Source organism: Furipterus horrens, unplaced genomic scaffold (genome assembly GCF_987537825.1).
Source record: "Furipterus horrens unplaced genomic scaffold, mFurHor1.1.pri manual_scaffold_1, whole genome shotgun sequence".
NCBI classification, from domain to species: Eukaryota; Metazoa; Chordata; class Mammalia; order Chiroptera; family Furipteridae; genus Furipterus; species Furipterus horrens.
In genome coordinates this window covers 27,426,376-27,435,191 of record NW_028327171.1, presented here as the reverse complement: position 1 = coordinate 27,435,191, position 8,816 = coordinate 27,426,376, and the positions used below count along the sequence as shown (strand labels likewise).

At 42.0% G+C, this 8,816-nt stretch overlaps 1 pseudogene; it reads left to right on the top strand.

Annotated features, from left to right (window-relative positions):
• The first annotated feature begins 1,488 nt into the window (after positions 1-1,488).
• On the top strand, positions 1,489-1,939 carry LOC150020815 (activated RNA polymerase II transcriptional coactivator p15 pseudogene; annotated as a pseudogene).
• Positions 1,940-8,816: the final 6,877 nt, after the last annotated feature.

Below are 8,816 nucleotides of genomic sequence, written 5' to 3'. Positions count from 1 at the left end.
AAAAAAAATCAATGCCCTAATTTGATAAAAATCAAATTTGGTTACCTTGGACCCTGATGGGCTCCTCCCTCTCTCACCATAGGAAACACAGAATGGGATCATGCATGCCAGATCAATCTCCCTAATTGTCTTGGTCACCATCACATGTCATTTGGACAGGAGTCCTGCTAAATAGTATCCAAAGGCCAAATAAGATATGACATTGAGAGTTATCCAATTCCATGACTTTCCTCATCCCAGAGTGATTTGAAGGACAATTGTCTGTTTTGTAAACTCTGAAGGTGTAGAAAGTGCCAGGGTATATGAAAACATCCACAAACTTCTGGTATGTCAGAGTGGAAAATGACCTTGGAAGGTCATTATTCTTGTCTCTTCATTCTATAGACAAGAAATATAATTATTATGTTTCCTCCTTCTGTATCCCTAACAAGAGACTTTTACTCTACAGCAGCAATTATTGGCCTGTCATGATATCTATATGTAGTATGCCCAGGATAAATAGGTAAATGATAATTTTTTTCTATATGCACTACATTATAGCATCATCTACACACCTTTTCTCCCTCCAATTCTCCTTACCTCTCACAAACACACACAAAACATACATACACACAGCAGACACAACATACATATATGCATGTGTACACACCACATGCACGTACACACTGCACATACACGTGCGCGCACACACACCACATGGCAAGCTGTTATTTGAAATATTTTGAAGGTAGTGATTGTATTATTCAAATACATGGTTCTGAACCTGTCAGGAACTCAATAAAACTTGCCTGAATAAAATTGCAGAAGGCTCAAGTGATACCCATATTTTGAATTCAAGGCAGTTGTCAGTTTCAGTGATTCTTTTGAACCTCCCTGGAACCCTGAATCCTGTCTCTATCCGGGCTCTTATTTAGGGGTAGCGGGGGCAGCCTTCATTGTGGAGCCTGACTGAGAGTCTGGGGGAGTTTTCACTCTGGTTCTATACCAGTTTTGCTCAGTGGCATTTGCAAAGTCACACTGCCACCTGCTGTGGCATCTTCAAAGCAGCGGAGGAAAAGCTGCCAAATACTGTGGATGCTTTTGTTCTTCAAAATACAAGACAAACTGCAATTAATCAACCTTTATTAAAATTAATTCTAACACGTTCATTAACTCTTAAGGGAATTACAAGGCACACAGCATTACTGAACATCTCCATGAAGTGTTCTCTCCAGGAAAGAGAACAACATTAATAGGATGGGAGGCACTGAATCTGGGGGCCTCAGAGGTGGCTTTCACAGAAAATTCTTAATATACCCTTTAGTTATATCTTTAGAAATCTTACACTGACACTTAGCATGTTACCTGCCAAAAGCACTTATCCTCTCACCCTCTACAAACACATGTTGCCCCATCTTTCCCAAATATGACATTCTGAATTTCTAAGACTCACAACATAAGAGATCTGAGATGTCATTCAAGAATGTACCCTCAAGTCAAGTCGTAAGCGAGCAAGCACAGGGCTGTTGGGAAGCAGCAGCGGAGCAATGCCTAAGTCAAAGGAACTTGTTTCTTCGAGCTCTTCTGGCAGTGATTCTGATAGTGAAGTTGACAAAAAGTTAAAGAGGAAAAAGCAAGTTTCTTCTGAAAAACCTGTAAAGAAGCAAAAGACCGGTGAAACTTCAAGAGCCCTGTCGTCTTCTAAGCAGAGCAGCAGCAGCAGAGATGAGAACATGTTTCAGATTGGAAAAATGAGGTACGTCAGTGTTCGGGACTCTAAAGGAAAAGTCCTAATTGATATTAGAGAATACTGGATGGATCCAGAAGGTAAAATGAAACCAGGAAGAAAAGGTATTTCTTTAAATCCCAAGCAGCGGAGCCAGCTGAAGGAACAGATTTCTGACATCGATGATGCCGTAAGGAAACTGTAAAGTCAGAGCCTCATGAAACTTGTACTGTTCTAGCCATTTTAATTTGTCTTTTTACATTGGCTTTTGTTTTCTAAATGTTTTTTCCTAAGCTATTGGATATTTGGATTGCAGAACAATTTATAAGAATACTTTTTTTAAATGTGCATTATTAAAAATGTTCTGAATGAAACACATTGTCAACTTCCTTGAGAAGAAGATCGCTTTGTGCCCACCACCTAGTGTAAAATAAAATAAAGTGATACAAAAATAAAAGAATGTACCCTCAAAGAACAGGAACTCAGAAGATTGATGAGTTATGTCTTTATGCCACCATAACCTTATCTATTGAAAAAAATCTCTAGATATATGCCTAAACTTCTTATAAGAGTTAGCCCACATAGTATTCTCAATGCATTTTATTTATTTTTATTTCTATTTTTTAAAGATTTTACTCATTTATTTTTAGAGAGAGGGGAAGGGAGGGAGAAAGAGATGGAGAGAAACATCAATGTGTGGTTGCCTCTCATGCACCTCCAAATGGGGACCTGTCCCACAACCCAGGAATGTGCCCTGACTGGGAATCAAACCTGTAACCCTCTGGTTCACAGGCAGATGCTCAATCCACTGAGCCTCACCAGCCAGGGCTCAATGCATTTTAAAAACAAGAACTGAACTTCAGACTTTCTCCCCTACATAAGGAATTCTATTTTTGTAGGCTCACAGGAGAACTTTATGTCTCTTCTACTGGGAAGTAAAATATTCAAAGATTTGAACATAAAAGAATAAACGGTTGGGGTGGACAGAGCAGGAATAGAAAGAACAAGGAGGCTTTTTCATTGGTTGGGGCTTTTTGATTTGGATTCTGTATGTCTCAGAAGTTGTACAACAGCGCCACTCTAGGGCCCTTTGTGGAACAACAGGCCAGCCTTTTCCGGCCGGACTTCCCTCTTGGTGTTCTCCTCCTTTGGTACAATGCAATTATGCAAAGGGTTAACCTTCCATAAAATGTATTTTAGTACTAGTCTATTTCTTACATAATTTTTTAAAGTATGAAGAGTTTAAAAACATTACACAGAGATATCAAACACCTACTATTTTATTCATCAAAAGGTGCTGACTAATCATTTAGATGGCACGAGTCAGCAATGTGCCCTAGGACAAGTTTCAGCGCCCTCCCTGAGTCTCAGGTTCCCATCTGGAAAATGGAAAATGGATGGGTTGGTCTATAATTCTACACCATCTAGTGCAGCGGCCAATAGTCACACGTGGCTACTTAAATTGTTTAATTAAAATTAAATAATTAAATTAAATTAAATGTAAAATTCAGTTTCTTGATCATATTAGACATATTTCAGAGGCTCAGTAGCCACATGTTGGCAGTGGTCACTGAACGGGATAGAGCAAGTAAAAGACATCGGCACCACAGCAGAAAGTCCAAGTGGATAATACTGGCATAGCTAACATTTATGCTTCCTTCCAAATTGAATCTACATGCTCAGAGCAAAAATATTTTAGAGACCAATTTGACCAAAGTGCACGACACAAATAACAATTTGAAAAGCAAAAGAGAGAAAAGGAAGTGGAAGAAAGGAAGAAAAAGGGAAAGGGAATGAAAATGAGATCCGGGTTCTAGGCTGCCTGCCACATTCATTGCTGCAATCTGATAAGCTACTCGTGTTTTCATTCCGGTCCTCAAACCAACTCATCTGCAAAATGAAAAGAAACCAAGTGCCTGCATCCGTAGTCAGCATTACTAACAAGGGAGGACCTAATGTGCAGCATAAATTTTCAGTGGTGACAGCTCAGGAAAGAATCTGCTGACAATTCTGTGTTCACTTGCGGAGCACAGCCCACACAGCAGGCTGCCTGGCTGTCTTAAGGACATTTAGGGGATTTTTCTACTATTACACACTGAAGGTGTTTCCTAACACATCAGTGGCATGCTGGCTAATACAACAATGCCGGCATAACCTGGCCTGCCACCATGGACCTGGGCCACACTTGAGAGAGCAACGTGCTTGGGAGTGACAGCATGAAGTACAGTTCTTGCTGATGGTGCCTGCATATCCTCTGGTGCCACAGCAAGGTGCCTGGGCTGCACATGGCAGCACCATAAAACTACTGGGCCGGTTCTGAAACCACATACAGCGCTTGGCCTTGGCCAGCATAGGCCGCAGGCAGGGGTCTGGCCAGCCATCAAAGCCACTGCAGGCAACTTTCTCAAATATTCCCGTTGGTGAAAGTAGAAGGAAGGATGATGGGGAAACTGTGGCGTCATCGAAGTCTGGGGCCTTTTCCCAGCCCTTTCAGTGTCCCAAAGGAAACATGCTGCAGAGGCCTAGCTCATTCCTTGTTCCCTGTTGAAATGTCATCAGGGCCCCACAGCTCTGAGTAAGGCCATGGCCTCTTAGAAGGCGGGGGTGAAGTCAATAGTGTTGCGGTTTCTCCACATGCTGTTAAGCCATCATCTGTGAAGTTAGATGGAATGTGCAGGAGGTCACCAAAGTGTTATTCCCCTCCTCTAGGAATCTCTCCTGACCCTTCTGGAACAGAGACAGCCAGGTCAGACACAATGTTTCCTGCAAGCCAGCCAGTTTGGATTTGGCAAAATTGAAACACGGGGCCAGCGGGGAGGCTGGAAGCTGAGTCAGGTGAGGTGAGTGGAACAGTCACAGGTAGGACAGGCAGAAGAGATGCTTTAAAGACCCCCAAGGCACAGCCTCAGTACCAGTGGGTAGAATGATCTATGAGAAGCATTCAGAGGGAGAGGGAGGGAGAGGCTCTTTCCAAGCCAAGGCAGCTGGCAAGTTGTGTTGCATTCACGCAGCGGAGGGAGATGTGGCCAGGCTCCACACAGAATCACCGCTTTACTAGGGGCCCTGCGTTGGGTGGGTGTGCCTGTCACTCCCCTCAGACACACAAACACAGCACTCTCAAAAGACAACAATAGCCATTGAGGCCTTAAAAATCCTTCCCTTCAGATCCCCAAGTTCTTCTAAGGTTTGATGCTAATCACTTATATTATCTGGATGTGCTAAATCTCTCACATGGAACAAAATGACAAGAATAGACTATTCCTGTAGGAGGGATGGAGAGAGCAGAGAATGGCAATGAGAATAAATATGTAAATGAACTCGGACAGGCTGTCAATGTGAGCAGGGCTAGGGAAGGACTGAATAGTTCATTAAGGTCCGGGTTCAGGTGCCTGGGGGCTCCTGTTCCAACAACTCTGTGCTTTCTCTACAGTCACAAAATGACCTGTATTTTCCTGGCCTCATGAAGAGGACCCTTGTCCATAGTACCAGGATCAGTACAGCGGCGTAGCAGATTGCGAAGCAAAGCGTATCCAGAACATTTTCATATCCAGTCATCAGGGACTCAGGGTATTAAATTTCACACACACACACACACACACACACACACACACACACACACAAAAGGAGAGACTTGTGAGCTGGAAGAATGTGTACACAGACACACATACAAAAACAGTACACCCTCTAAATGACGAAAATGCCCTGCCTCAGCAGCAATGGGAACATGGGGTTAAGAACTGTGCAAATCATGGGCAAGGATCAAGAGATCATAATGACCTCATTTGTCCAGGACACAAGCAAATTCCCCTGCCATGCCTCAGCCTTGGTGTATGCAGGCAAAGCAGAGATCACATGGCTGAAATGTCATAAAAATATCCTTTACTCAGAGCTCTGGTTTCTAATACAGTTGAAAGATAATGCAGGGTTGTTTCCAAAGGCTTCATCAATGGCTTACACAACTGGTTTTGACAGAAAATTCTCCAGCAACTCACCAGATCATTCAACTCTGTGAGATTAAAAGAGAACAGATGAACATTGATTTGACATAGCCACTGTTCACTTGCTTTTGCTCTTCTTTTTCCTTACCAGTATTTCTTTCCTCAGCTGTCTTCCCCTTTTCTTTTCAAGAAGGCTAACATGTGTTAGAAGATACCCTTAATACTGTTCTCTTCAAGGAAAACACAGGTCAGTCTTCCACCATTATAAGGAATTTGTGGGAACTAACAGATTGAGTAGAAAATAATGTTTCAACACCATCTTCTCTGTCTCTAGGTTTACCCCTAGCCAGCAGAACATTTATCTGAATGGTATCTGCCATAAAGATCATGCAAAGTTGGGTAACATGTGAGATTATGGCAGATGTGGGCAAGATGACATAGAACAGGAGGGAATCCAATGCAGAAAGTGGACACCTCTGAACCCCTCTAATCCAAGTGGATCAAGAAGTGTGGGAAGGGTATCTTAAACATAAAGAATGGGATGGGGAAAACCTGTCATGGTTTCTCAAACAAAACAAGAGAATCCAGGTTTGGGGAAAAGGGCCAAGAGGTGCGCAAGCCATTTCCATCGGCATTACTATTGTTCTCTATCTGGACTCCCATCAACTCATCTAATAACACATAGTTCCAAAATAAAGATCACTGACCTCTACCACAGATTATTGAGTGAGATGCCTCAAGAGCTCCATTACAAAAGAACCCTGTTCTTGATGGTAAAAAGAGAAAGGCATTTATCTTCCTCAAATAAATCACTAGGCTTGTGACAGTGACAATGTGAAATCATTACTATTCAAGTAAAGACCAGTTTGGCAAAATGCTACATTTTTCTTCAAAATATATTTAGGTACTAAACTGAAATTTCTCTGCATGTCCTCTTTTTATACTCTTCTTTATCCAAGTGTAACATACACTCTTGATGTAGTCCTTTCAAGTCAATCTTCATCTCTCAGCTGCTTATCCCTTCATTTTTCTTAGGCAGATAATCAGAGTACCTGTCAATCCACTAGGCGGGAAATCATTCAGAAGAAACATTGAAAATAGAGGTGTTGCCTGCTCTCCTGAGGGATATGAAGAACAAAGGTTAAACAACGCAGCCCCTGCTGTCGAGGCATCCTGCGCTGTCCTTCTCTGATATAAATACAGTGACTCTGAATGACATCTGTGGGGACTTAAAGTGTGTAGCAGCACCTCCCCCAACATGGCAAATCCAGCTGCCTTTTCTTACCATAGGGAATCTGTGCTCCTTCACAACTTAAAAGCTCTCCTCTTCTAATACAGGTGAAAACTAAGATGAATTTAATTTTCTTCACGAGAATAAGTACCAGCAAAGGGACATATACATCTGTGTTATGCTACCAAGAATGCTTGTGGGGGGGGGGGGGGTTGAAAGGGTTCAGAAAAGCTGAAAAAGCTTTTCCTGGAATGCATTACTTTCTGATCAGAGATGTCCTCTGTGGATTCGAAATCTGACTTGATATCTGCAGGGAGGATACAGGTTCATGAATTGCGCTTGTGCAAACTGGCTTTTCCTCCTGCTGGATCTGCCCAAGGAGCGAAAGTAGGGCAGCAGCCCAGTAGGAACAGTGTGAATTCCCTCCACTGCAAGTTGCTCTTCCATATGTTTTCCATTTTTCCTCTGCTTCTGGGATCCGTGGAAAGAACAAGCATTCCCTCATTGACAATTATTTCATCCCGCAGTCTGGGGCCACATATTCCTCAAGGGCCCAGCCATTTCGCTGGGTGAATCTGCACAGAAGGCATTGTCTGCAGCTAAATAGAGAATCCGAGGGGGAAAATACAGTTGGGAGCTTGCTATGAGACAGCCAAGAACTCCCTTGAGCTCATTATTTGGGAAAGAACCAGAGCAAAGTGAACAAAAACCCAGGAAAATGTAGCCTGTATCTTTAAAGTGCCTTCTCCGTACCTTGTCCTCCACAGCGGCTTGCTTTAAAAGCCAGAGCAGTACTGCTTCTCTCTTTTTCTTTTAGAATTAGGTTACAAGAGGTTGCAATGTTGGTTATTTTTTCCCTAAATACAGGTTGATCAGAGAGTTTACATCAAAACCATATTCTTCATAGTTTCCTTAAATGTATTGGCCTCATTTGAATCCAAATTTATTTTGTTTAAATGTCTTGATAATTCAATGAAAATAAAGCTGGATCTGCCTCTTCCCCTTTAAAAGGTTTTTGTTTTGTTTTGTTTTTTGTTTGTTTGTTTTTTTTTGGGGGGGGGTGTTTGTTTCTAAACCTCAGTGAAGATTTAATTGTGCCATTATTGAGCACATGCTATAGGCCAAGCAAGATACTAGACAACATACATTTGTGACTATATTTGATGTTCATGTCAATTTTGTAAGACAAGAAGATTCACCACAACTTCCCTCATGGAAAAACTGAGGCTCCTGGAAGATAAATTAATTGCTTAGGGTCTCAGAGCTTAAGTGGTGGATCTGAACATTGAACCTGGGACATCTGATTCCAATGTACATATTAAGTACACTATACTGTATGTTACCACTCAAATAGAAAAACTAGGCCCTTGGAAAGTATGGTATACCCACCTGGATTTCCTTTCTCTCATCTCACAGAGCTAGGCAGAGCCAAAATAAATGACTGGGTGCTTCATTTCTTCACTCAAAAATTTCAGAGAAGAGATAAATAAGCCAATATTTTCCAAGAACTATTTATTCTGCATCATCATCAAGAATTGTATGTGGGTATAGGGGAAGCGGGGGTTGTGGGAGTATACTCACACACTCACAGGAGGATGTGAGCTGATTATATCCTTTCACTCTCTGTCCGTGAAGTATCTAACCAAGAAACACCCAGGCTACTTTTATTTTCTGCTCCTTCCTTTAAATTCCAGTGGAAGAGTGAAAACTTATTTCAAAGTGCCAGAAATGGATAGATTACACACAATTCAGCCCTAAGAGTCTGTCTAATCAATGTACTGGCCCGTATTTTTCACATTTTATGGGACAGCAGGGAAAATTGTTGAGAAGAGCCAATTTGCAGCTGTGTTCTTAATTATGCCTTCTTTGTGAACGGAGGCGAATTTTTCAGCAAGAGACTGCAGCTGCATTCATAAGGCAGGAAGACCCGGTGTTCACAACA